At 37.6% G+C, this 20,736-nt stretch overlaps 2 long non-coding RNA genes across 2 annotated transcripts in view; one reads left to right on the forward strand and one right to left on the reverse strand.

Moving 5' to 3' along the window:
• Positions 1 to 18,638, reverse strand: part of LOC112675981 (uncharacterized) — a 68,915-nt gene extending 50,277 nt beyond the window's left edge. Inside the window, exon 1 of the long non-coding RNA XR_007407391.1 lies at positions 18,544 to 18,638. This is a non-coding gene — a long non-coding RNA (uncharacterized LOC112675981). The remainder of the gene's footprint in view (positions 1 to 18,543) is intronic.
• Positions 14,009 to 17,729, forward strand: LOC112675980 (uncharacterized). The gene is made up of 2 exons (XR_003146220.2): positions 14,009 to 14,239; positions 17,302 to 17,729. It is a non-coding gene; the product is annotated as an uncharacterized LOC112675980 (long non-coding RNA).
• Positions 18,639 to 20,736: the final 2,098 nt, after the last annotated feature.

The raw sequence follows: 20,736 nt of genomic DNA on the forward strand, positions 1-20,736 counted from the left end.
GAGTCTAAGATCAAGGTGCCAGCAGGGCTGATTTCTTCTGAGGCCATTCTGCTTGGCTTTTGGGTGATCAGCTTCCTGTCTTCATGTGGTTTTCCCCCTATATGTGCGTCCTAATTTCCTCATCTTACAAGGATGTCAGTCATATTGGTGTAGAGCACACCCTAATCTCATTTAACTTTAATTACTTCTCTAAAGACCCCTTCTTCAAATACGGTCACATCCTGAGATGCTAGCGGTTAGGACTTCAACATATCAATTTTAGAAGAACACAATTCAGCCTATAACCCTAAATTTGAAGACTGTGGCAGAATTCTTTTTTTTTTCATATTCAAAAACTATTATAAAAACACCACGAATTTCATGCTGATGGTACCTGATATTGGTAGGTGCCAGTATTTCCTAGGCTTTCTGGCTCTTTCCAAGACTCAAAACTTATGTAGTCCAGACCAACCATGATCATTCTACTTCCAATTCCAATCATGTCTCTAGGCATGGACAAGTGATATAACCCTGGTCTATGACATATAAGAGGAAGTGCATAGAGGAAGCTTCTCAGAAAGTTTTCCTGATTCTTGAATAGAGACACAATGGAGGAACTAATTCCTGACTTAAATTTTGCTACATGAGGGCTTGAGCTAAACAGAGCTATCTTGCAGCCCTTGGAGTAATATCTCATCAAATCTAAGAAAGGTAGAAAAGAATGATGGATAGCCAAGTAATTGCAATGAAGACGCTATCACCATAGCTCTGACAGCAATGAGTTGAATTAACGTTGGGATTGCCCTGCCCCAGACTTCTTGTTGATGATATGAATATATTTTCTTTTTTCTTATGCCAACTTGAATTAGATAATTTATTTGCAGCCAATGGCATCTTAATTGATATAAGAATGATATAATTTATACTGTGAGGATTTTTGTTGTCACAAATGCTCTGTAGGAAATGGAAGAAAGGAAGTGTTTTTTTGTTTTGTTTTGTTTTGCTTTCCCCCTTCTTACATAAGTTCTAAGAAGGCCCAGTCACTTTAGTGTAAATGAAAATGAGGCATCATACCTACATGGTTTTGCAGCAGTATAATTCTACATGGAAGAAAAGTTTATGATTAGAGAATGAAATTTGCCTATAATTTCCATTAGGTTTTTATCTTTGTCCCGGTTTGCCTCCTGTGAGATTTGGATGTCAATTTTAGACTTGTCAGCCCTGACAAGATGACTTAGGAAATTTCCTGACCCCGAGTCTTGTCCAATGTTATGAAACCAATAAAATGCTCCTGGATTTTCATTTTGCACACTGATGTCAACAGATCTCATTCAAACAGATATCTCTTCTAAGAGGCTAACTTCCAGTTTCAATCTAATAAATCTGTGCCCCCTTCAAGTTTAAAACTTGTTCTCAGAAACCCTATTTGTCATGATGCTCTAAGAATCCTTTTGTACTATAATTGCAATCCATTATTTCCTGTGACAAGACATGTACCAAGTCCCTTGATTTCTCTTTTAAGATCCATGGAGAGTCTATCACAAATTCCATGGAACTCTGGATTCTCTATTGGTAGGTAGAGAATTCTACTTCATTGCTTCCAAATTTCTTTTCAGTGCTTTGATCACATTAAATTTCACACTGAAGTTTGGCATGAAGGCAAGTATCCAGACTTTGTCTTCAACCTATATTCAATCTGAATTGTTTCCTGGGAAATACCAATGTTTTCCTAATTAATCTACTGCTTACTTGATCTGATTTTGGAATAAAGGTGAATAAATTTTTACAGAAAGCAGCTACTTTCTCACTGAACTTTAAACAAAGCAGCAAGTACATATACTATATTAAATTTTCAAAATTCTGTATAGATATGCAAAGAAAAATGGCACTTAAATAAATCCATGGGAAAGTTGCCAGTTTGTTTATTTTGAGTCATTGGTCCCAACAGATTTCAGACTGTTGGTATCAGATGGTACTGTTAGACATGATCAGAATTGCCAATGTTCATTTTGACAAACTCAGTTATCTTCTGCATCTTTATTGCTTCCTGTGAACTTCATCACTGATATGTTGATTTGATTAGGTGGCACATCAAAACCAAGTTTTTACTGAGATTAATGATTAACCATGTAAGCTGTGATTCAACCTGTAATTTTAGAATGTATTCTTGGAACAGACTTTGAGATGGAGAATTGAGTGAAGGTTTGTGGAGAAATTCTATATGAAAATGGGAAGTGGGAATGGGGAGAAGCTGACCTGCAATGTGGTTGTGCCTAAGACCTCAGTAGAACTTACAGGTTGGTTGGGGGGAGGTAACTCTAAAGCTAGATTAGCCCTTCAGAGTTGTCTTAAGTTGAAGGGAGGACTCCAGCCTTTGTATCTACACACAAAGCAATCATTGGCTTCTAGCCATTGCCAGGAAGGAATGCAACCTTAGGATAAGCAGTTCCTTGATGCTGAGAGCAATTACTAGTGAATGAAGCAGCTGATATTCACAATAGCTGGGAGTTGAGTGCCTCAGTGATGAAGGAATGTAGACAGAGCACCCCTTACCCCTTAAGATAATTTCCTCCAAATATTTCAGTATTTGGCTTATTCTTATTTCATGGGTTAGTGGTAAACACTATAGCCTCCAACACTAATATTTGTCTTAGAATGAAAACTTAAGCTCATCACTTACTTCCTCTACTATCTTTTTATATTTCCCTCACACTCAGCATCTTTTCTTGTTTAAATGACTTGCCTGGTATGTGCACCAAGCTCCCGAGCCACAGGTTAACATGCCCTTCTGAAGCTATGGCTGTTGCACTTATTCATTTACTGGAGGTACTCCAGTATTACCTGTGTGTGCCAGATATATGCTTACCTAGCACCTGCTGAGGATAAGAGACAAGTACACCCTCCAACCTCATAACTCCTTTCCTTACTTGTTGGTTTTTGATACAAATGCCTGAGTGGTAGTCATAGCTTAAATTTCAATGAGACTTTATCAAATTTTCTAGAGGAAGTTATCACCATCTAGAGCCAGGTCCTCTAAATGCACAAGGCCTAAAATGTAGGGATGGAACACTACCCCAAATACATCAGTGGGAGTGATATTCCATGGGGCCACCCCTACATGCACATCATGGTTCCCAGACCCATGAATCCTGCCTATTGAGGTCAGCCTACTTAATTTATGGTGACTACCACGTTCTGAAGGATGGTGCCCAATACTCTTACTATCATCTTTAGACATTGCCCGAGCAATGTTTTTCAGAGATTATTTCAGTGACCTCTCAAGTCAGGAACTTCTGGGTGGTTGCAGTGTATGAAGCTTCACTGTAGAAACCATGATCATTTGACCACTTCCAGACTTCCTTAGCTATAAAATAGGCCCCTTGGTCTGAGGTGATATCTCGAGGGATTCTGTATATGTGTTTTTAGTACTTAGTAAGCCCATGGACATTGTGCTGGCTAAGGACCTAAGGACAGAAAAGACAAAACTCTCCCTAATTCCAGTTAGTCCCAGTCAAGATGAATCTCTGCCCCTTTCAGGATAGAAAGTGCCCAATCAAGTCACCTTGTCATCAAATGGCTGGCTGGTCTCCTCAAAGAATTGTGCCATATTAGTGAGGCAGGCCTGATCTTTGTTGCTGGTTTGAGCCATTCAGCAGTGGCAGTAACTAGATCAGTCTTGGTGAGTTGTAGCCTATGCTATTAAGCCCATTATAGGCTTCATTCCTACCTCCATTGCTGCTCATGAGCCTATCATGCCAACAATAGAGTGGCCCATTCTGTCCACTCAGATGTTTTGTGATTTTTTAGTAGTTGATGCCTTCTGATGTGAGTTAATTCATGATGCAAAGATCTTTACATGTTGCACCTACTCCCATTTGTCTATCCACGTGGTTGTTACCCTAGACCTTTATGATTTTGATCTTTCAACATTTCTCTTTCAAGGCCTCTCACCAGCTATCCAGCCTATTTTCTGCTGACCATGAGATTTTGGACATTCTTATTTTGGGCCATTTCTTTGTCCACACAAAGTGGCTGACCAAGTATACTGCCCTGAGATCTTCTAACTGGAAGGACTTTTCCCTCCTTCTACATTGCTCTTTCAGGAAAATACCAGAGCAAGGTTTAGGGTAGCAGCCATCAGTTTTTGATTCATACAAACATACAAAGTCAATCTGTCCAGAAAATAAGTCTGGACTTCTCCTTTATGTTAGCTGGTCATTAAACTCTCACATAGGACATAAATGTAAGCTGAAGGAGAAGGATCCATGCAACAGTAAATAGTATAAGACATGGAATCATACCACCTGCTTATGCATTCTGGCTCTGCTTGCATCTAATCCTAAATATACCACTCTTAACTCAAGATTGATTGCTGCTGTGCCTCCCTAATCTTGTGACTTGGAGGATCTCACAGAACAGAGGGAAGTTGATGTTTCCATCTTGAGAAACACCTAGTAGCATACAGGAAACCTACATTTTTACTGTCGTAGACAGTAAGCTCCTTGCCCTTAGTCTTGGCAGTGATTTTTTTTTTTTTTTGATTTGGAAACAAAAGCCAAAATAAACAAATGGGACTGCATCAAACTAAAAAGCTTCTGCAGAGCAATGTATACCATCAACAAAATGAAAAGGCAACCTACTAAATGGGAGAAAATATTTGCATATCATAAGGGGTTAATATCCAAAATATATTAAGAACCCATATAACCCAATAGCAAAACAAAACAAACAAACAAACAAAAAACAAAGAAAATCTACAAAAAACCCAAACCAAAACAAAAAACCAATCTGGTTAAAAAATGGGCGGAATATCTGAATAGATATTTTTCCAAAGACTTAGAGATGGCTAAGAGGTACATAAAAAGTTGCTCAATATCGCTAATCATCAGAGAAATATAAATCCAAACCATCATGAGTTATCATCTCACATTTGTTAGAATGGTGATTCTCAAAACAAACAAACAAGAAATAATAAGTGTTGGAAAGAATGTGAAAAAAACAGAACCCTTACACACCCTTGGTAAGCATGTAAATTGGTACAGTCATTATGGAAAATAGTATGAAAGCTCCTCAAAATAATTAATAATAGAACTACCATATGATCCAGCAATTTTACTTATTTATCTGAATTAAACAAAAATTTGAGAAGATCAATGGATAAAGAAAATATGACATGTTTTATATATATTATATAACAGTATTATATATTTTATAAAATATAAATTAATATTTGTTTATTATTATATAAAATGTATAACTAACATAAATGTTACAAACAAAATGCAATATATTATTATATATGCTATTATATACATATATTATTATATATACAATGGAATATTATTTAGCCATAGAAAAGGATGAAGTCTTGACATTTGCAACAACATGAATGGGCCTTGAGAACATTCTGCTAAGTGAAGCAATTCAGATGGAGAAGGACAAATACCAAATGATCTCACTTATACATGGAATCTAAAAAAAAATAAAATAAAAAGCTCCTAGATACAGAGAATAGATAAGTGGTTGCCAGAGTGAGAAGTGGGAGGAAATGAACAAAATGAGTGAAGGAGGTCAAAAGTATAAACTTCTGGTTGTGAAATAAGTAACTTATGCACTATTGGTAGGGATATAACTTTCATTTCCTATTTTTACTGCTATATTATAAAATTTCTCTTCAAAATTAAAAGTATTTGTTGAATGCCTGGGTGGTTCAGGTGGTTAAGTGTCCAACTCTTGGTTTTGGCTCAGGTCACAATCTCCTGGTTGTGGGATTGTGCCCGTTGTTGGACTCTGCCTTCAGCAGGGAGTCTGCTTCAGATTCTTTCTCCTTCTCCTTGCCCCTCCCCCTGCGTATAGCCTCTCTATCTTTCTCTAAAACAAATAAATTTAAAAAAATTAAATGCATTTTGTGACAAAGAATAGGAAACAAATGGCTATTTCAGATGTATATGTAGAATGGTCAAGTAAGTAGTTACTTCTCTTGATAATGACTAATGCTAACAAACTGATGGGATGGTCTACTCAATAAAATAAATTTATGAATTATGGTTGCATTGGCAGGGAAACACCTCAGGTCACTGAAACTGTGAATGTTAACTCTACAAAGTCAAGAATTTACAACTGACATGCTGGGTAGAGTGCATACATTTCCCAAGGAATATCTAGTTTCCATTCTGTCAATCATCTGCCATGTTTCTTTCTCACTTTGATTTCCTTTCTTTGACAAATTAAACAACTGGGAACTCTTGCATTGCCAAGGGAGCTATTTGGCCTGGTAAGGGAGGGTATTTTCTGGGAACTTTTAAACATTTCCAGAAGGAAAACTACCTAATTTGATTACTATCAATACTGGCCTTGTGCCATATTCATGTTTATTTATACTCTCCAGGCAAACAAAACAAACAAACAAAACAAAACAGATTGTTCAAATGCTTGAAGACAAATGGTATGACTGATGAACAGAAATTCTTCACTAAGTCATGGAACGAGGAGAGCTATGTGTCTGGGAAAACGAATGCTAGTATAAGTTGGGTATAGATGAGTAGACAAGGCTTCATAGGAAAGAACTTTAATACTTTTTTTTTTTTTTTTTTTTTTTTAGATTGAGAGATAGAGAGTACATGCGAGGTGGAGAGGGGCAGAAGGAGAAGGAGAGAGAGTCCTAAGCAGGCTGCAGATACCTGGGTGGCTCAGTGAGTTAAGTGTCTGCATTTGGCTCAGGTCATGCTCCCAGGGTTCTGAGATGGAGCCCTGCATTGGGTTCCTTGCTCAGTGGGGAGCCTGCTTCTCCCTCTCCCACTCCCCCTATTTGTTCTGTGTGTGTGTGTGTGTGTGTGTCAAATAAGTGAAAAAAATATAAAATATTTAAAAAGCAGGCTGAGGAGAGGAGGGGCAAGATGGCGGAAGAGGAGGGTCCCCAAATCACCTGTCCCCACCAAATTACCTAGATAACCTTCAAATCATCCTGAAAATCTACGAATTTGGCCTGAGATTTAAAGAGAGAACAGCTGGAATGCTACAGTGAGAAGAGTTCATGCTTCTATCAAGGTAGGAAGACGAGGGAAAAAGAAATAAATAAAGAGACAAAAGGCCTCCAAGGGGGAGGGGCCCCGCGAGGAGCCGGGCTGAGGCCGGGGCGAGTGTCCCCAGGACAGGAGAGCCCCGTCCCGGAGACGCAGGAGCTGCACCAACCTTCCCGGGCGGAAAGGGGCTCGCGGGGAGGTGGAGCAGGACCCAGGAGGGCGAGGATGCCCTCGGGCTCCCGGGGACACTAACAGGCACCTGCGCCCCGGGAGAGTGCGCCGAGCTCCCTAAGGGCTGCAGCGCGCACGGGGGACCCGGAGCAGCTCGGAGGGGCTCGGGCAGAGGAAGAGGTTCCTGGGTCCAGGGATCGAGTCCCACATTGGGCTCCCTGCATGGAGTCTGCTTCTCTCCCTGCCTGTTTGTCTCTGCCTCTCTCTCTGTGTCTCTCATAAATAAATAAATAAAATCTTAAAAACAAAAGAAAATGTATTATTAAAAAAATAATAATGCAATCCCTATCAAAATACCATGGATTTTCTTCAGAGAGTTGGAACAAAACATCTTAAGATTTGTGTGGAATCAGAAAAGACCCCAAATAGCCAGGGGAATATTAAAAAAGAAAACCATAGCTGGGGGCATCACAATGCCAGATTTCAGGTTGTACTACAAAGCTGTGGTCATCAAGACAGTGTGGTACTGGCACAGAAACAGACACATAGATCAATGGAACAGAATAGAGAATCCAGAAGTGGACCCTCAACTCTATTGTCAACTAATATTCAAAATCCTAGAGGAGAACACAGGCAACACTTTTTTTGAACTTGGCCACAGCAACTTCTTGCAAGATATATCCATGAAAGCAAAAGAAACAAAAGCAAAAATGAACTATTGGGACTTCATCAAGATAAGAAGCTTTTGCACAGCAAAGGATACAGTCAACAAAACTAAAAGACAACCTACAGAATGGGAGAAGATATTTGCAAATGACATATCAGATAAAGGGCTAGTATCCAAGATCTATAAAGAACTTATTAAACTCAACAGCAAAGAAACAAACAATCCAATCATGAAATGGGCAAAAGACATGAAGAGAAATCTCACAGAGGAAGACATAGACATGGCCAACATGCACATGAGAAAATGCTCTGCATCACTTGCCATCAGGGAAATACAAATCAAAACCACAATGAGATACCACCTCACACAAGTGAGAATGGGGCAAATTAACAAGGCAGGAAACCACAAATGTTGGAGAGGATGCAGAGAAAAGGGAACCCTCTTACACTGCTGGTGGGAATATGAACTGATGCAGCCACTCTGGAAAACTGTGTGGAGGTTCCCCAAAGAGTTAAAAATAGACCTGCCCTACGACCCAGCAATTGCACTGCTGGGGATTTACCCCAAAGATGCAGATGCAATGAAATGCCGGGACACCTGCACCCCGATGTTTCTAGCAGCAATGGCCACAATAGCCAAACTGTGGAAGGAGCCTCGGTGTCCATCGAAAGATGAATGGATAAAGAAGCTGTGGTTTATGTGTACAATGGAATATTACTCAGCCATTAGAAACGACAAATACCCACCATTTGCTTCGACATGGATGGAACTGGAGGGTATTATGCTGAGTGAAGTAAGTCAATCGGAGAAGGACAAACATTGTATGTTCTCATTCATTTGGGGAATATAAATAATAGTGAAAGGGAATATAAGGGAAGGGAGAAGAAATGTGTGGGAAATATCAGAAAGGGAGACAGAACATAAAGACTCCTAACTCTGGGAAACGAACTAGGGGTGGTGGAAGGGGAGGAGGGCGGGGGGTGGGGGTAAATGGGTGAAGGGCACTGAGGGAGGGGGGCACTTGACAGGATGAGCACTGGGTGTTATTCTGTATGTTGGTAAATTGAACACCAATAAAAAATAAATTTATTAAATAAATAAATAAATAAATAAATAAATAAATAAATAAATAAATAAAATAAAAAGCTGGCTGATGACCAGTGCAAAGCCCTATATGGGGCTCAATCTCACAACCCTTAGATCATGACCTGAGCCAAAGGCAGACACTTAACCAACTGAGCCATCCAGGTGTCCCTATTATTTTTTCTTAACTCTGAAAAACCATTTGCTAATAAGACTATTTAAAAATTGAGGCAAGATTTAGATGCATTAGAATTTACCTTATAGTGTGTCTATGGCTTTTGACAAATGTATACAATTATGTATCTACCATCAAAATCAAGATATAGATCATTTTAATCACCAAAAATTTCCCCCATGCCCATTAATAGTTAACCCTTCCCTTTACCCCTAGTTCCTGGCAATGACTGATCTCTTTTGGATCCCTATAGGTTTTCCTTTTCTAGAAAGTTACATAAACAGAATTATATAGGAATTTATTCATCTTGTTGTTTGGTTCAGTAGTTCATTCATTTTATTTTTGAGCAGTAATTCACTGAATGGATGTATCACAGTTTGTTTATTCGGTCACCAGGTGAAAGACATGTGAATTGTTTCAAGTTTTGAATGACCATAAATGTGCATGGGCAGACAATGTTTTCATTTCATTGGGATAAATAAGTATGGAAGTACTGGGCTATACAGTAAGTGTATCTGTAATTTTTTAAGGAACTTCCAAACTCCCAAAATTGCTGTATCATTTTTGCATTCCCACAAAAAAAAATATGTGCATTTCCAGTTGCTTCTCATCCTTGTCAGCACTTAAGGTCGGCATTTTTCCCTTTTCTTTAGTCATTGGAATAGGTAAGCAGTTTGCTAATAATGTTGAACATATTTTCATCTGCTTGTCATTTGTATATCCTCTCATGATATGTTGGTTCAGATTTTTTGTTCATTTAAAAAAAGTCTATTATTAAGAGTTGATGCATCTTTATATATACTGGGTGCACATCCATTGTGAGAAACGTGATTTGAAAATATTTTCTCTCAGTTTGTGCCTTGTTTGTTCTTTTACAGTGTCTTGCAAAGAGCAAGACTCCTTAATTTTGATACAGTCCAGTTCAAGAAGTTTTTCTTTTATGGGTCCTGCTTTTAGCATCATTTCTAACAAATCTTTTCCTATCTCAAGATTTCAAATACTTTCTCCAATATGGCCACTTAGATTATGTATTTTTAGATTTTATATTTAGAACTGTGAGCTACTTTTTGGCATTTCTTCAAAACTTGTAATAAATTTCCTTTCACCTGCCTGTATGGCACCAAGCGTCTCTTTATCTCATCCTCTGGTGAGTCAGTGCCCGTGTCTCATCTTCCATTGGAGGGAAACTTACACTCTGGATTCTAAGCTACTTGATTGCCTGATGATATCAGCTCTCTTACAGGTCAAGAAAAATTAAGATTTTGTGTCTGATCCATCTTTTGCTTGTTGTTGAGAGTGAGACTCCTGTCAGCTTTTTGTGTTCTAGGTACAAGTAGAATTCTATTGGTTATAGCAATTATTTTTAACATATTTATTAAAATACGATTAAAATGCAATAAAATCCATCCATTTAAAATATAGTTTTAAGTATTTTAATATACTCATATATTATTTTTAGTATTATTTGCACTATTTAGTATATATTATTATTTTTAGTATACCCATCCGAGTTGTATGATCAATACCACTAATTTTCTAATGTTTCATCCGTTCCAAAAGATATTCCATACACATTAGCAGTCCCTTCACATCTTTCTCTTCCAGCCCTAAATAACCCCCAATATACCTTTAATTTCCATAGTTCTATCTATTCTGGACATTTTATATACATGGAATTATATAATGTGGTATTTTGTGACTGGATTCTTTCACTTAACTTGTTTTTAAGATTCATATTGCAAGAGTATCAGAACTTTATTTCTTTATATGAATGACTAATATTCTTTTGTATGGATTTGCCATATTTATTTATTTGCCTTTATTTCTTTATATGAATGACTAATATTCTTTTGTATGGATTTGCCATACTATTAAATTTTCTGTGGTTTTACCAGTTTTATTATTTTTCAATGTACCTCAATCATAGATGATCAAAGTCATTATATACTTTGGGCTTATAATCTATAATCATCATTAGTCCATTGATGGATTAATAGATTACCAGTGAACTGAAGTAGGTAAGGCTTTTTTTGGATAATCATGTAATAGTACAGGCAAGGTATCACAAGAGCCTAAACTAAAGCAACAACAGAAGATCAACCTGGATTTTGGTGTTGTAGATAATTTGCCCCTTGCTCCTAACCGTAAAAGTGGCCTAGTGCTTCTATTTGTTGGCTTATGTCCCAAATCACCACTTGAACTTTTCTAGAACATTTACCTCATGTCTAAGCAACTGACATAATTATACCAGTCTGTTGAATGACTTTCTGACTTCCTGCCCCACATGTTTCATTATATTCTTCTACCAGTAGGAAATGGTAGCCTTGGTATTCACACTTACTCATCACTCAACCATACTTGCCTCCCCAAAAGTCTGGCACTAAGATATAATAGTGTTACTTTGCTAACCCCTCTACTCTTTCCCTTTTGCAAATTTCCATAGGCCTCTTATATAATTTTAATTTTTCTTAAATATAACAGTGCAGTTAAAAAGTTATGCAATCTTTTTTTCTTTATAACATCTGTTTCAGAAATCATTATAGCTCAAGTTTCTTCGAGGCATAAATTGCCTTATTTTGATTTCCTCACTTCTTATGTCATTTCTTTTCCATGTCAATATGATTAAGGCTATATTTAGAAACAGCATTTTCAGACAACCTTGGCTTATCTAGCTGCAGTTATTGTGAACATGCCTTCGGGTTTCAATTTCCATTCAGATACAACTGTTTCTCTTTACAGCTTGCCTTCCTCATTCCCTTCCCCTACTTACACAAATAATCCCAACAGATTCCATTTTTCCTTAGCGCTTTTAAGTCAAAATAGTGTAATACTCTTCTCATTGATATCTGCTTTCTTACTTTTTATAAACTTGACTATGAATCATACAATCTCAAAATATAGTTTAAATAAGATTTCTTTAATCTTTATGTGACTTGACGGATAATCAACTATTGTCAACCAGAAGGATCAGGGAAATAAGAAGCCTCCCACTGAGGTCCCAAAGGCCAATGGTAATAGATCAAGACACAGGAGCCATATACATGTCAAAACTGATCTTGCTGGGTTATACTGGCATCTCCCAGGCAGTGCAGGCCAACAAGATTAGTTTTGACATATATTTGTCCATTATACTGAGTTAACGATAAACAGCAGACTTGTGTGTGTTTTTGCATCTATTTCATATTTTATTGGCTGGGCTACAGTCCTAAAAATGTGGCTAGAAGGAGAAAGAAAACAGGAAATGATGTATGTACTAGATAGTATTTTCTTTGTCATGAAAACAAACCTCAAAAAGTTAATTTTAGCTCTCTCTATATGCATTTTTGTTAATTTTTTTTGATGGTTGACGTCCTTCTTAAAAAGTACCTACTTATCTGTTTCCAAATAGTGATATGGAAAAGGAAATTACTTTTATGAGTTCTAATGGCTTTTGTTGTAAAGAATTAAAAAAACTATTAGAACATCAGGGACTTACTTACAGAAAGATCTAGTAAAAACACACTAATGACACACTTAATTTGTTATTAGCTTTTGGAAAGCTCCACTCCCACTTTGAGCTTTACAGTTTGGGCAATCTCTAGTGTCAAGTTATAAGCAAAATTACTGAAGAAAAGAGCCACTGTCAGAACCTGCCTTATGGGTTGGTGGAATAATAGAGCTGCTTTACAAGACGAGATAGGGAAGACAAAAAGGCAAACACTTCCCTTATCCCCTCCCCAAATGCAGGCTTTATTACAATATTACAAGTATCTTAGTTCCCCACAGTCCATTCTTTCTTTTTCCTTGGTGGCTGAAGACTCTTTTGAAATCTTAATTTTTATTATCAAGAGGTAGTATAGATCAGTCTTTAAGAATGTGGGCCATACAGTCAGGTGCACTTTGCTCCAATATTTGCTCCAATACCTACTACAAGAAAGATACTGTATATTATCTCTAAGATAAAGGGTTAATCTAAAAAAGAACTTCTGATCTCTTAAGACTGCTATGAGGAATAAATGAAATATCCACATCTATCCAGTTGCTAAAACAACTTCTAACACTTAGTAAGCACTCATTAAATATTAGCTATTAATATTATTACCAGAGAGAGGAAATAAATTCATCACCAATCACCAAGTACTAAATCCTTTGATAAAATGTACTTCTCATTCTAGCTGGATTCTGCATCAGTGGAGCAGAGAACAATGAGAGGAAGGTCAAGAGATTTCTTGAGCACTAACGGTTAATAGAATATAGGCTTGATTATTCTTAAAGATGGTTTCTAAAATTATATGTTTCAAGCCCCACAAGACATGGCTCCTCCCTTGTCAAGATGAGTGGTGATTCTCAAAATCTCTCAAATCTACATATATACCAGTTGGATATTTTGTTAAAAGACAGATTTGTATTCATTAGATCTGGGGTGGAATCAAGATTCTAGATTTCTATCAGACTGGCACCAAAGCTGGTGATCTTTCTGGGGGCATATGATGAGTAATAAGGACAGAGAACATTTTGAATAAAGATAAAATAAAACACAGCATTGGACATTCCCATTCTTCACCGTGTCTTATCAAAACTTGCCATCATACTTACCCTGGCCAAAAATCCAGGGTAAGTGGCTATATGACTTGATCCTGGAATTTCACGTGCATTGTGATGTCAGGGCATACTCAACACCGTTGAAAAATGGAAATTAAATCAGATAGTCGTGTAGCTGTTTGGGGGGGACTGATTCTATTGCCTTTGATTAAAGTTGCATAATTTTCCTGCTTCCAAGTCAGACCCTCTGGAGACATAATGGAAAATGGGCTCGGTGATGGCATTCTGGTGCCTCCATGGGAGACATTCCATTATCTGACCTTCTGATGATGATAAGTCCCTTGTGAGGTCATAATCACATTTATCAAACACTAACTGAATGTTTGTTATTTGACACTGGATAGCCCAAAGTTCTACAAACTATGGCACTAAGAGAAGCCCTTAGAGACTTGTTAATCTAATTCTTTCTACTCACAGTTTAAAAATCTGAGGTCCAGAGGTACTAAGTGATTTGTACAAGATAATATAGCCAGTTAGGATCATCTTTAGTTTCCTCTAAACCATTGTCCTCAAAGGATAGAGAATATGCTTTATGTATGAAAAGAATGCTACCAATCCAAGGTAACCTGTAATATGCAAAATACGTGTGTTTGTGCTGAGTTATCTGAATAGGAGTTGTCATAAGGACAGTGATGGCTAAAGAAATTTTAAAGGATATATGGCACTGAAGCTGGAGTTCAAAGGAAGAATGAAGCAGATGCAAGCTCAGTTTTCCAATAAGAAAGCATTAAAAGGAATAATACTCAATGGTTTTCATGGAACCCAAGGGTTGGTCATCATATTGAAATGTGAAGAGATTTTTTTCAATAGAAAGCCAAGCAAGGAATGTCTGGGATCTGGAAAACTGAGACACTGATTAGCTAATCCCAGATGTAGGAGCAGAAGGTCCAGGCAGGCCTGGAGGTCCTGAAGTGAACTTATTTTTAGAAACTGGGATTTTGGTTAAAGGAATTAAATCCCCAGGAAGATTGTTTGTATAAATAGGATCTAGGAAACAGAACAAAAAGGTACTAGAAAGTAAAGAAAGTAAACAAATACCTGGGGATTTAGGTATAAGGAAATAAGTTATGTTGGAATTGGGATATGAAGACAAATTAATTTCAAGGAATCAAAACAGTATCAGAGGTGTTGGTACTCAGGCACATGGTCAGAGCAGAGCATAGCTTCTCTTTCTGAGGGTCAAGTATGTTAACAGGTGACAGTGTGCCATACTGAGAAAGGTATTATAATAGTAAAACTAGAGAGATAGAGCCATGGGCTCTGGAGTCAGGTCATTTTGCTGCTCCCATGTTCATAGAGATGATGTGTTTGCTTGTGAAGAGATTACTGGGATTGGAAATAAATCTGAGTTAAGGTTTGCTGTGTGACACTGATCTGTTGTATGGACCAAATTAAGGCACTTACTTATACTCCCTGAGCCAAATTTGTTCCCCTGCAAAATGAGGCAGGAAGACTGCCTTGCTTATGGTATATTTTTAAGGGTAGAGTTAAAAATTTTTTTAATTCAAAATAATTTCAGAGTTGCAAGAGTTACAAAGATAGTACAGAAAAATGACTATGTACACTGTATACCCTTCAACAAGATTCTCCAGGAATTAACTTTTTCTAAATTACATTTGGTTTATCATTCTGTATATTGAACTTTTTTTCAGAACCATTTGAGAGTAGGTTACAGACATGATGTCCCTATACCCCCAAATACTTCAGTTTGTATTTCCTTAAAAGGAGAACATTTTCTTACATAAAAACAATTCTAAAAATCAAGAAATTAATAATTTAAACTAGCGAAATACAAATTTTGCCAGTTATCCTAAATTGACCTTTTGAGAAAAATACTTTTTTTCTTTTTGGTGTTTTTACATCTTTTTTGGCATAAGATGCAATCCAAGATCTTACAATACAGTGAGTTGTCAAGTCTCATAAGTCTCTTTTTATCTGGACAGTTCCTCAATCTTTGTCTATCATGACCTTCACATTTTTTGAAGAGTATAGGCCAATTGTTTTGTCCCTCTATAGGGTTTTTGATGTTTCTTCATGGGTTAATCCAGGGTATGCATTGCTGACAGGAATTAAGGCTGACTTCATCTTTTGTTGTCAGAATCAAAAGCAATGATGTAAATGAAAGTGCTTTGGTAAATGTAAAGTTCTGTCCTGAGCCTAGGGTTGAAGATTAAAAGGATTATCATTCTTTTCAATCCATTATCCCCTTTTCTGCTCTTGCATTCTAAAATATGTGCTACGTCCAGTCCACTGAAAAGCAGCACTAGGATAAAATGCCTTGCTTAGGTACAATAATGAAGCTGAAGGACATAAGTAAATCCTACATCATGTTCACTATGAGAGAAACTTTAAAACGTTGGCATTAAAATAACCTAGATTACTCCGATCCTCCTCTGGATCCTTCCACACAGGCACTTCAAATTCTTGGAAAATCCTTACACATTTAATTCTATTTTGATTTCTACTTCCCGGAGGACCTGGACTAATAGAGGGAACTACAGCTCTCCTCGATGTTATGGGAAGAGGAAGAGAAAAAAAGTATTCATCACTGCCTAAAGAACAATGCACATTATTGAAACAGGAAAATTGTCTGGTAAAAACAAAACAAAACAAAACAAAACATATAAATACCTTTCCTTGTACCAGTCCAAATCATCAGGCTTTGAAACCAGTCAAATGCCCCCAGTCATTTGCATTCCAGAGACAGAAGAGAATGTCAACTCCATCCAGGAGTGAAAAACCAATTGGGTCAGGAATAGTGATAGAACAGAAGCCCCAGGAAAGGAAAGGAAAATAGAAGATACATAATGTGCATCTAGCAATTTACCATAATAAGTGTCCCCTTAAGCAAGAAGAGTGAGGTTTTTATTGATTTTATATTAGTTGATTCTAAGAACAATGATTAAGAATGAGAGGAAAACACCCACTCCCCGAAGGAGATTCTAAATAGGGCTTCTAACATTTCCAGCTCTTAAATGAGCATGGGTAATGATCCCTCATATTTCCTTTTCACAGTGTCATGTAAACAACCAGGAGACCAGTCTGCCTGGAGTTGCAGCCAATCACAGCTTGTTTTCTGCAGCAAATATTATATCTGATGTGTGAAAGGCACATCAGCTTCTCAGAACTGGAAGAGCCAACCCTCCCCAGGGCTTCCCATTGGCTTGAATCTTTGGTGTTACTTGAAAGGCAGGTGCAGGTCTCAGAATCGCCCACAGACTGACTTGCACAGCCTCAGGGGACAGCCCTGGAAGCCTTTGTCAGGAATCAAAATGCCTCCAGCAATCCCCAAAGTACTGAATGCTCTCTGAGGGAACCAGGGGGGGCTGAAAAAGAGACAGCATTTGACTTGTGTCTGCATTTATTGCAAACAAAAGGATGGGATAACACATAACACAGTTATGAAGACCTCAAGGAAACATCTTCATTGGTCTAATTTAAAACTATACCAGCTGGGCAGATAAATCATTATGTAAACCGTATCACTGCTATCAGAATATTTTAAGGAAATGAGGAAAGATTAGGTATGTTTCTATTCATGAATTCTCTTCTTCCTGCACACACACATACGCATACGCACACACAAATGCTGAATTTGCTATAATTAGTTTTGTTCTCTGCAGAAAGCTTCATTTATTGGGGATGCCATTAAACAAGTGAAATACAAATTACAAGTGACATTGATATGATCATAATCATTCCTTCCTGGCTGCCAGAGAGATTTTCTGAGAGGAACCTGCATTTCTACAGATGGCATGAAAAAAAAAATGAGGCCTGCAGAACACACCATTATTCCTGCGAGGCCCTCAGTTCATTAGTTGAAGCAGCCAAGTCTTCAAGAGCCGCAACTGATCAGCAAATAGGAAATGAGCAAGAGTATAAATTCCCAGCAAACCAAATCATTAACATTTGCCGCCTGCATCCTGGAAACACAGTAAATCAAATGTGTCATCATTTATCAAGACAAAATATCATTACTAATTGGGATTAATTTGCTGCTGTGGGATTGCTGACCTTTGCTGAAAGAAAATAAAACTGCTCGTTAGCTGTCTTCATTTAATTTTCCTTGAAGGAAGAAGAGGGGAAAAGGCAGTCTGCCTTGGGAAGGAGGTAGGGGTATTCTTATCTTCCAAATAGCTACACATTCCAAAGTCACAAAGCAATGAGAGAACTTGCTGATGTGCTATTGCCAATCGATGATTCAGGACTTTTGACATGTGCCCAGAGATCACGGTGGCTCCAGTTGTCACGGTCTGTGATTTAGCACTGTCTCGGGAAAGAATAATTAGAAAAATTGCCAGGGTGGAATTATATATGGTTTCACTTACAAATAAGAAAAGGCAAGCACGCTTGCAAGGGAGCAGCCTAGGGCTTCTCTGTGTGCACTAATATTAGAGGGGGCTCAAAAGAAATCACACACATGTCTGAGCATCTCTAGTGATTTCACAAGTGGCTGTAGCCTATGTAGAACCACTGACTTAATCATTATGGGAAAAGTCTTTTACTTCTGGTAGCTACCAATATTTTTTCAAGGCTGATGAATGTGTGTACTTTGTAAAGTGGCTATAAATGTCTGAGTCAGCGTTCTTGTCTTTTAGCCCCTGAAAAAACTGTGGATCTTGAGGATTCATCGTGAACTCAAATGGACAAGTTATCCACCACTGACCTTTTGAGTTTTTAAAACATTAAAATATTAGTTACCTTGATTACTGAGGTTTTCGATGCCCCCTTAAATTTTGCACCCTAAGCAAGGGCCTTGCTCACCTTACTCTAGCAGTGCCAGGCATTGTTTAAAATTAAATGATTTACTGATTACCACAACAAATGAAAACAGTGAAGGTGAATAACCTCCTGAGGTAACAAACCTGGCAAAGAGTGGAGGCAAATTTCAAACCCAGAGCACTGATGGTCTGGTCAGCATCCACGATTTTAACAGGTCTACTATGCCTCACTACTGCTGGTGAATTGGAGAGGATTAGGAAATGGACCGTATCACCAGGTCTGTGTGATGTCATAGGGACTTTACACACACACACACACACACACATCTGAAACAATTAAATGCCAGGCAGTGACTAGTTAAATGGAACAACATATGAATGAACCAATCTATGATACTGGGATATTGGAGATTTTAAAAAATGAAACCCTAAACCCTTTATTTAAGTCTTATATTGAGTATTGCATTAACATATCTTCAAGTCAGTGCTAGCTACTTGCTAAGAGACGTTAAATATGAAGTTCTGGATCAGAGGAGGAAAGGAAATTGGGCTAAGCCTGCTGTCCAGACCTGGACAAGTTCTGTCTCTGGTCAATTTATTTTAGGAGTTTACCAATCTCTAATTCAAAAGTGCCTTTGCTTATTTTCCTTTCAACATACAATAATATTTGCAGTGATGGAAGCATATTAATGTTTGTCCTAAAGTGTCTTAAAATTATTTTCTCCTCTTAATTAGAGAAAGCATTCTTTCTTAATATTTTGGCACTATGGATGTGCTTAGCAAACTTTCTCTGTGACATTTTAAAAAGGTATGTGAGGTAGCAGACTGAGGTTGAGTGGGAGAAGAAAGGAAGGAATGCCAAGTCAGGCCAATTATCCCAAATTATGATTTAAATGAGTTATAATTTTACTAAAATTTGTGCAATTTCATAATTCAATGTAATAGAGAGGCCCTAATGCTTACTTAAGTCATGGATCAAGATACTCAAAGGAGATGTCAGGTGAAGAGCTCCTCTGAAGAATGGCTGTGAGTAAATGCACTTGTTGTGTACTATACAGAGACCTGCAAAGAAGTACAGAGAAGGAGGAGAGGTTTAAAAGATACAGTCCTCATAAAAAATAAAGCTTCTGCAAGCCATGGCCAAGGGTAGTCTTGGGAAACTGAGCTGATGGCTTTGCTTATTAAAAATGTTTCTGTACCTGAATTTTTTTTAGCTCAAGATGGTCTCTTTTGAATTATCTTCTTCATACTCACTTGAATCTAAGCTTGAATCTTACTAATGTTGGAATCCTCAGGTACCTAACCCTAGTGCATGTGGGTCATCCTGGTTTTAACCATATTACTTTGGTCTTATCAGTGACTGCTTCTGGTATTTCATCCTGTTCTGGGTCCTCTATGAAACAGCCAAGCATTTTACAGTTTCAATTTGGTAGTGACCAGTTTTGACTGCTCACAATAACAGTAAGAATTGATTAATTCATATTCATAATCATTTTTAAATCTCCCTACCCTCGCTCATCTACTCATCTCCTTAGCTGGTAAATAGTAGTTTTAATCAAAGATAATATCTACAGAGGTATATAATTTTATAACCTGTCTCTTGTAGAACTCAGAAGGTTTTAGTTAACACATTATAATGATTGAATTGCATGTTCACTTTTTATGAGTTTTCGTAGGTCTATCCTAAATATTATGTAAAAGTGTTTCTTATTGGGATATTGAGTAATAAAGGTATTTTAAACCAACCAAAGCACACTATGAGGTAAAAGGGTATTCAATTTTATTTTTTTATAAAGATTTTATTTATTTATTCATGAGAGACATAGAGAGAGAGGCAGAGACACAGAGAGAGAGGCAGAGACACAGGCAGAAGGAGAAGCAGGCTCCATGCAGGGAGCCTGACATGGGACTTGATCCCAGGTCTCCAGGATCACACCCTGGACTGAAGGCGTCACTAAACCACTGAGCCACGTGGGCTGCCCCCGTATTCAATTTTATTAAATCCCCTAACATTTCAGGTTATTATAGTTATAGTTCCAAAATTTTATCTGCCAGCATCTTTCCAGCAGAAATTTGCTAGTGATCCTGTAGCTAAGAATTAGACCAGTCTCCTGGTGTTTTCCATCTTTCTGGTGGGGCCAATTGGATGCAACTGGAAAACAGGCTGATTTTGCTTGTGAGATTTTACCAAAATTTATTGATTTCATCACATGTGGCTTAAAGGAGGAAGCTTTGATAAAAGCTTATGAGAATTTAGCTCTTTGTATCATAGTAACATTCATGGTCCTCTACAAATTAAGTCCCCTGCCCCCATCTTCACAATATTGTGATCCCAGT

This window comes from Canis lupus, chromosome 30, assembly GCF_003254725.2.
Source record: "Canis lupus dingo isolate Sandy chromosome 30, ASM325472v2, whole genome shotgun sequence".
Classification (NCBI taxonomy): domain Eukaryota; kingdom Metazoa; phylum Chordata; class Mammalia; order Carnivora; family Canidae; genus Canis; species Canis lupus.